This window comes from Carcharodon carcharias, assembly GCF_017639515.1.
Source record: "Carcharodon carcharias isolate sCarCar2 chromosome 38 unlocalized genomic scaffold, sCarCar2.pri SUPER_38_unloc_4, whole genome shotgun sequence".
NCBI classification, from domain to species: domain Eukaryota; kingdom Metazoa; phylum Chordata; class Chondrichthyes; order Lamniformes; family Lamnidae; genus Carcharodon; species Carcharodon carcharias.
In genome coordinates this window covers 494,117-504,200 of record NW_024470808.1, presented here as the reverse complement: position 1 = coordinate 504,200, position 10,084 = coordinate 494,117, and positions in this window count along the sequence as shown.

Sequence of the window (10,084 nt, the reverse complement as noted above, 5' to 3'; positions counted from 1 at the left end):
GAACGATAGATTGGAATATTACAACTATGGATCAGAATCTGAGAACGATAGATTGGAATATTACAACAAGGGATCAGAAACTGAGAACGATAGATTGGAATATTACAACAATGGAGCAGAATCTGAGGATGATAGATTGGAATATCACAACTCTGGATCAGAATCTGAAACAATAGATTGGTATATTACAACAATGGATCAGAATCTGAGAAGGATAGATTGGAATATTACAACAATGGATCAGAATCTGAGAACGATAGATTGGAATATTACAACAATGGATCAGTATCTGAAAAAAATAGATTGGAATATTACAACAATGGATCAGAATCTGAGAACGATAGATTGGAATTTTACAACAATGGATCAGAATCTGAGAATGATAGATTGGAATATCACAACAATGGATCTGAATCAGAGAAAGATTGATTGCAATATTACAACAATGAATCAGAATGTGAGAACGATAGATTGGAATATTACAACAATGGATCGGAATTTGAGAATGATAGATTTGAATATTACAACAATGGATCTGAATCTGATAATGATAGATTGGAATATTACAGCAATGGATCCGAATCTGAGAACCATAGTTTGGAATATTCCCACAATTGATCAGAATCTGAGAATGAGACACTTGAATATTGCACAATAGCAAGGAATCTGAGATCGATAGACTGGAATATTACAACAATTGATCAGAATCTTTGAACGATAGATTGGAATATTAAAACTATGGATCAGAATCTGAGAAGGATAGATTGGAATATTACAACAAGAGATTAGAATCTGAGAACGATAGATTGGAATATTACAACAATGGATCGGAATCTGAGAAAGATTGACTGGAATATTACAACAATGGTTCAGTATGTGAGAACGATAGATTGGAATATTGCAACATTGGATCAGAATCTGAGAACGGTCGATTGGACTATTCAAATAATGGTTTGGAACCTGAGAACGATAGATTGGAATATTAAAACGGTGTTTCAAAATCTCAGAACGATAGATTGGAATATTACAACTATGGATTAGAATCTGAGAACGACAGATTATAATATTACAACTATGGATTAGAATCTGAGAAAAATACATTGGAATATTACAACAATTGATCAGATTGAGAATGATAGATTCGAATATTACAACAATGGATTGGAATCTGAGAAAGATTGATTGGAATATTACAACATTGGAGCAGAATCTGAGGACGATAGATTGGAATATTACAACTATGGATCAAAATCTGAAAACAATAGATGGGAATATTACAACAATGGATCAGAATCTGAGAACGATAGATTGGAATAGAACAACTATGGATCAGAATCTGAGAACGATAGATTGGAATATTAAAACACTGGAACAGAATTTGAGAATGATAGATTGGAATATTATAAGAATGGAACAGAATCTGTGAATGATAGATTGGAATATGACAAGTATGGATAGAATCTGAGAGAAATAGATTGGAATATTACAACAATGGAACAGAATCTGAGAACGATAAATTGGAAATTTGCAACAATGGATCAGAATCTGAGAATGATAGCTTTGAATAGTACAGCAATGGATCTGAATCTGAGAATGATAGATTGGAATATTACAACAATGGATCGGAATCTGAGAACGATAGTTTGGAATATTCCCACAATTGATCAGAATCTGAGAATGAGAGACTTGAATATTACAACAATAGCACAGAATCTGAAATCGATAGACTGGAATATTACAACAATTGATCAGAATCTGAGAACGATAGATTGGAATATTAAAACTATGGATCAGAATCTGAGAAGGATGGATTGGAATATTACAACAAGGGAACAGAATCTGAGAACAACAGATTGGAATATTACAACAATGGATCGGAAACTGAGAACGATTGACTGGAATATTAAAACAATGGTTCAGTATGTAAGAACGATAGATTGGAATATTGCAACTTTGGATCAGAAATTGAGAACGGTCGATTGGAATATTAAAATAATTGATTGGAACCTGAGAACGATAGATTGGAATATTAAAACGGTGTTTCAAAATCTCAGAACGACAGATTGGAATATTACAACTATGGATCAGAATCTGAGAAGGATAGATTGGAATATTACAACAAGGGATCAGATTGAGAACGATAGATTCGAATATTACAACAATGGATCGGAATCTGAGAAAGATTGATTGGAATATTGCAACAATGGAGCAGAATCTGAGGACGATAGATTGGAATATTACAACTATGGATCAAAATCTGAAAACAATAGATGGGAATATTACAACAATGGATCAGAATCTGAGAACGATAGATTGGAATACAACAACTATGGATCAGAATCTGAGAAAAATAGATTGGAATATTATAAGAATGGAACAGAGTCTGTGAATGATAGATTGGAATATGACAAGTATGGATAGAATCTGAGAGAAATAGATTGGAATATTACAACAATGGAACAGGATCTGAGAACGATAAATTGGAAATTTGCAACAATGGATCAGAATCTGAGAATGATAGCTTTGAATATTACAACAATGGATCTGAATCTGAGAATGATAGATTGGAATATTACAACAATGGAGCGGAATCTGAGAAAGATTGATTGGAATATTACAACAATGGAACCATATCTGAGGATGATAGATTGGAATATTACAACTATGGATCAAAATCAGAAAACAATAGATGGGAATATTACAACAATGGATCAGAATCTGAGAACGATAGATTGGAATATTACAACACTGGAACAGAATTTGAGAATGCTAGATTGGAATATTATAACAATCGATCAGAATCTGAGTATGATAGATTGGAATATTAGAAGAATAGATCCGAATTCTAGACCGATTGTTTGGAATATTACAACATTGGATAAGAATCTGTGAACGATAGATTGGAATATTACAACAATGGATCAGAATCTGAGAACAATAGATTGGGATATTACAACAATGGATCGGAATCTGAGAACAATAGATTGGAATTTTACAACAATGGATCAGAATCGATGAACGATTAATTCCATTATTACAACTTTAAATCGGAATCTGAGAACGATAGTTTGGAATTTTACTACAGTTGATCAGAATCTGTGAACGATAGTTTGGAATATGCCAACTTTGGATCGGAATGTGGGAACGATAGATTGGAATATTACAACAATGGATCAGAATATGAGAATGATAGATTAGAATGTTAAAACAATGGATTGGAAACTGAGAACGATAGATTGGAATATTAGAACAATGGTTCTGAATCTGAGAATGATAGATTGGAAATTTACAACAATGGATCAGAATGTGAGAACGATAGATTGGAATATTACAACAATGGATCAGAATCTGAGAACGGTAGATTGGAATACTACAACAAGGGATCAGAATCTGAGAATGATAGCTTGGAATATTACAACAATGGATCTGAATCTGACGATGATAGATTGGAATATTACAACCTTGGTTCAGAATCTGAGAACGGTCGATTGGATTATTAAAATTATGGATTGGAATCTGAGGACGATAGATTGGAATATTAAAACTATAATTCAAAATCTCAGAACAATAGATTAGTATATTAAAATTATGGATTAGAATCTGAGAATGATAGATTGGGATATTACAACAATGGATCGGCATCTGAGAATGATAGATTGGAATAGTACAACAATGGATCAGAATCTGAGAAGGATTGATTGGAATATTACAACAGTGGATCAGAATGTGAGAACGATAGATTGGAATATTGCAACTTCGGATCAGAATATGAGAACGGTCGATTGGAATATTAAAATAATGGATTGGAACCTGAGAACGATAGATTGGAATATTAAAACTGTGTTTCAAAATCTCAGAACGATAGATTGGAATATTAAAACTATGGATTAGAATCTGAGAACGACAGATTGGAATATTACAACTATGGAATAGAATCTGAGAAAAATAGATTGGAAAATTACAACAATTGATCAGATTGAGAATGATAGATTGGAATATTACAACAATGGATCGGAATCTGAGTACGATACATTGGAATATTCCCACAGTGGATCAGTATCTGAGAATGATAGATTGGAATAATATTACAACAATGGCTTGGAATCTGAGATCGATAGGCTGGAATATTACAACAATTGATCAGAATCTGAGAACGATAGATTGGAATATTACAACTATGGATCAGAATCTGAGAACGATAGATTGGAATATTACAACAAGGGATCAGAAACTGAGAACGATAGATTGGAATATTACAACAATGGAGCAGAATCTGAGGATGATAGATTGGAATATCACAACTCTGGATCAGAATCTGAAACAATAGATTGGTATATTACAACAATGGATCAGAATCTGAGAAGGATAGATTGGAATATTACAACAATGGATCAGAATCTGAGAACGATAGATTGGAATATTACAACAATGGATCAGTATCTGAAAAAAATAGATTGGAATATTACAACAATGGATCAGAATCTGAGAACGATAGATTGGAAATTTACAACAATGGATCAGAATCTGAGAATGATAGATTGGAATATCACAACAATGGATCTGAATCAGAGAAAGATTGATTGCAATATTACAACAATGAATCAGAATGTGAGAACGATAGATTGGAATATTACAACAATGGATCGGAATTTGAGAATGATAGATTTGAATATTACAACAATGGATCTGAATCTGATAATGATAGATTGGAATATTACAGCAATGGATCCGAATCTGAGAACCATAGTTTGGAATATTCCCACAATTGATCAGAATCTGAGAATGAGACACTTGAATATTGCACAATAGCAAGGAATCTGAGATCGATAGACTGGAATATTACAACAATTGATCAGAATCTTTGAACGATAGATTGGAATATTAAAACTATGGATCAGAATCTGAGAAGGATAGATTGGAATATTACAACAAGAGATTAGAATCTGAGAACGATAGATTGGAATATTACAACAATGGATCGGAATCTGAGAAAGATTGACTGGAATATTACAACAATGGTTCAGTATGTGAGAACGATAGATTGGAATATTGCAACATTGGATCAGAATCTGAGAACGGTCGATTGGACTATTCAAATAATGGTTTGGAACCTGAGAACGATAGATTGGAATATTAAAACGGTGTTTCAAAATCTCAGAACGATGGATTGGAATAATACAACTATGGATTAGAATCTGAGAACGACAGATTATAATATTACAACTATGGATTAGAATCTGAGAAAAATACATTGGAATATTACAACAATTGATCAGATTGAGAATGATAGATTCGAATATTACAACAATGGATTGGAATCTGAGAAAGACTGATTGGAATATTACAACATTGGAGCAGAATCTGAGGACGATAGATTGGAATATTACAACTATGGATCAAAATCTGAAAACAATAGATGGGAATATTACAACAATGGATCAGAATCTGAGAACGATAGATTGGAATAGAACAACTATGGATCAGAATCTGAGAACGATAGATTGGAATATTAAAACACTGGAACAGAATTTGAGAATGATAGATTGGAATATTATAAGAATGGAACAGAATCTGTGAATGATAGATTGGAATATGACAAGTATGGATAGAATCTGAGAGAAATAGATTGGAATATTACAACAATGGAACAGAATCTGAGAACGATAAATTGGAAATTTGCAACAATGGATCAGAATCTGAGAATGATAGCTTTGAATAGTACAGCAATGGATCTGAATCTGAGAATGATAGATTGGAATATTACAACAATGGATCGGAATCTGAGAACGATAGTTTGGAATATTCCCACAATTGATCAGAATCTGAGAATGAGAGACTTGAATATTACAACAATAGCACAGAATCTGAAATCGATAGACTGGAATATTACAACAATTGATCAGAATCTGAGAACGATAGATTGGAATATTAAAACTATGGATCAGAATCTGAGAAGGATGGATTGGAATATTACAACAAGGGAACAGAATCTGAGAACAACAGATTGGAATATTACAACAATGGATCGGAAACTGAGAACGATTGACTGGAATATTAAAACAATGGTTCAGTATGTAAGAACGATAGATTGGAATATTGCAACTTTGGATCAGAAATTGAGAACGGTCGATTGGAATATTAAAATAATTGATTGGAACCTGAGAACGATAGATTGGAATATTAAAACGGTGTTTCAAAATCTCAGAACGACAGATTGGAATATTACAACTATGGATCAGAATCTGAGAAGGATAGATTGGAATATTACAACAAGGGATCAGATTGAGAACGATAGATTCGAATATTACAACAATGGATCGGAATCTGAGAAAGATTGATTGGAATATTGCAACAATGGAGCAGAATCTGAGGACGATAGATTGGAATATTACAACTATGGATCAAAATCTGAAAACAATAGATGGGAATATTACAACAATGGATCAGAATCTGAGAACGATAGATTGGAATACAACAACTATGGATCAGAATCTGAGAAAAATAGATTGGAATATTATAAGAATGGAACAGAGTCTGTGAATGATAGATTGGAATATGACAAGTATGGATAGAATCTGAGAGAAATAGATTGGAATATTACAACAATGGAACAGGATCTGAGAACGATAAATTGGAAATTTGCAACAATGGATCAGAATCTGAGAATGATAGCTTTGAATATTACAACAATGGATCTGAATCTGAGAATGATAGATTGGAATATTACAACAATGGAGCGGAATCTGAGAAAGATTGATTGGAATATTACAACAATGGAACCATATCTGAGGATGATAGATTGGAATATTACAACTATGGATCAAAATCAGAAAACAATAGATGGGAATATTACAACATTGGATCAGAATCTGAGAACGATAGATTGGAATATTACAACACTGGAACAGAATTTGAGAATGCTAGATTGGAATATTATAACAATCGATCAGAATCTGAGTATGATAGATTGGAATATTAGAAGAATAGATCCGAATTCTAGACCGATTGTTTGGAATATTACAACATTGGATAAGAATCTGTGAACGATAGATTGGAATATTACAACAATGGATCAGAATGTGAGAACGATAGATTGGAATATTACAACAATGGATCAGAATCTGAGAATGGTAGATTGGAATACTACAACAAGGGATCAGAATCTGAGAATGATAGCTTGGAATATTACAACAATGGATCTGAATCTGACGATGATAGATTGGAATATTACAACACTGGATCAGAATTTGAGAACGATAGATTGGAATATTACAACCTTGGTTCAGAATCTGAGAACGGTCGATTGGATTATTAAAATTATGGATTGGAATCTGAGGACGATAGATTGGAATATTAAAACTATGATTCAAAATCTCAGAACAATAGATTAGTATATTAAAACTATGGATTAGAATCTGAGAATGATAGATTGGGATATTACAACAATGGATCGGCATCTGAGAATGATAGATTGGAATATTACAACAATGGATCAGAATCTGAGAAGGATTGATTGGAATATTACAACAGTGGATCAGAATATGAGAACGATAGATTGGAATATTGCAACTTCGGATCAGAATATGAGAACGGTCGATTGGAATATTAAAATGATGGATTGGAACCTGAGAACGATAGATTGGAATATAAAAACTGTGTTTCAAAATCTCAGAACGGTAGATTGGAATATTAAAACTATGGATTAGAATCTGAGAACGACAGATTGGAATATTACAACTATGGAATAGAATCTGAGAAAAATAGATTGGAAAATTACAACAATTGATCAGATTGAGAATGATAGATTGGAATATTACAACAATGGATCGGAATCTGAGTACGATACATTGGAATATTCCCACAGTGGATCAGTATCTGAGAATGATAGATTGGAATAATATTACAACAATGCCTTGGAATCTGAGATCGATAGGCTGGAATATTACAACAATTGATCAGAATCTGAGAACGATAGATTGGAATATTACAACTATGGATCAGAATCTGAGAACGATAGATTGGAATATTACAACAAGGGATCAGAAACTGAGAACGATAGATTGGAATATTGCAACAATGGATCGGAATCTGAGAAAGATAGATTGGAATATTACAATAATGGAGCAGAATCTGAGGATGATAGATTGGAATATCACAACTCTGGATCAGAATCTGAAACAATAGATTGGTATATTACAACAATGGATCAGAATCTGAGAAGGATAGATTGGAATATTACAACAATGGATCAGAATCTGAGAACGATAGATTGGAATATTACAACAATGGATCAGTATCTGAAAAAAATAGATTGGAATATTACAACAATGGATCAGAATCTGAGAATGATAGATTGGAATATCACAACAATGGATCTGAATCAGAGAAAGATTGATTGGAATATTACAACAATGAATCAGAATGTGAGAACGATAGATTCGAATATTACAACAATGGATCGGAATCTGAGAACGATAGTTTGGAATATTCCCACAATTGATCAGAATCTGAGAATGAGAGACTTGAATATTACAACAATAGCACAGAATCTGAAATCGATAGACTGGAATATTACAACATTTGATCAGAATCTGAGAACGATAGATTGGAATATTAAAACTATGGATCAGAATCTGAGAAGGATGGATTGGAATATTACAACAAGGGAACAGAATCTGAGAACAACAGATTGGAATATTACAACAATGGAGCGGAAACTGAGAACGATTGACTGGAATATTAAAACAATGGTTCAGTATGTAAGAACGATAGATTGGAATATTTTGCTTCTTTGGATCAGAAATTGAGAACGGTCGATTGGAATATTAAAATAATTGATTGGAACCTGAGAACGATAGATTGGAATATTAAAACGGTGTTTCAAAATCTCAGAACGACAGATTGGAATATTACAACTATGGATCAGAATCTGAGAAGGATAGATTGGAATATTACAACAAGGGATCAGATTGAGAACGATAGATTCGAATATTACAACAATGGATCGGAATCTGAGAAAGATTGATTGGAATATTGCAACAATGGAGCAGAATCTGAGGACGATAGATTGGAATATTACAACTATGGATCAAAATCTGAAAACAATAGATGGGAATATTACAACAATGGATCAGAATCTGAGAACGATAGATTGGAATAGAACAACTATGGATCAGAATCTGAGAAAAATAGATTGGAATATTATAAGAATGGAACAGAGTCTGTGAATGATAGATTGGAATATGACAAGTATGGATAGAATCTGAGAGAAATAGATTGGAATATTACAACAATGGAACAGAATCTGAGAACGATAAATTGGAAATTTGCAACAATGGATCAGAATCTGAGAATGATAGCTTTGAATATTACAACAATGGATCTGAATCTGAGAATGATAGATTGGAATATTACAACAATGGATCGGAATCTGAGAAAGATTGATTGGAATATTACAACAATGGAACCATATCTGAGGATGATAGATTGGAATATTACAACTATGGATCAAAATCAGAAAACAATAGATGGGAATATTACAACAATGGATCAGAATCTGAGAACGATAGATTGGAATATTACAACACTGGAACAGAATTTGAGAATGCTAGATTGGAATATTATAACAATCGATCAGAATCTGAGTATGATAGATTGGAATATTAGAAGAATAGATCCGAATTCTAGACCGATTGTTTGGAATATTACAACATTGGATAAGAATCTGTGAACGATAGATTGGAATATTACAACAATGGATCAGAATCTGAGAACAATAGATTGGGATATTACAACAATGGATCGGAATCTGAGAACGATAGATTGGAATTTTACAACAATGGATCAGAATCTATGAACGATTAATTCCATTATTACAACTTTAAATCGGAATCTGAGAACGATAGTTTGGAATTTTACTACAGTTGATCAGAATCTATGAACGATAGATTGGAATATGACAACTTTGGATCGGAATGTGGGAACGATAGATTGGAATATTACAACAATGGATCAGAATATGAGAATGATAGATTAGAATGTTAAAACAATGGATTGGAAACTGAGAACGATAGATTGGAAATTT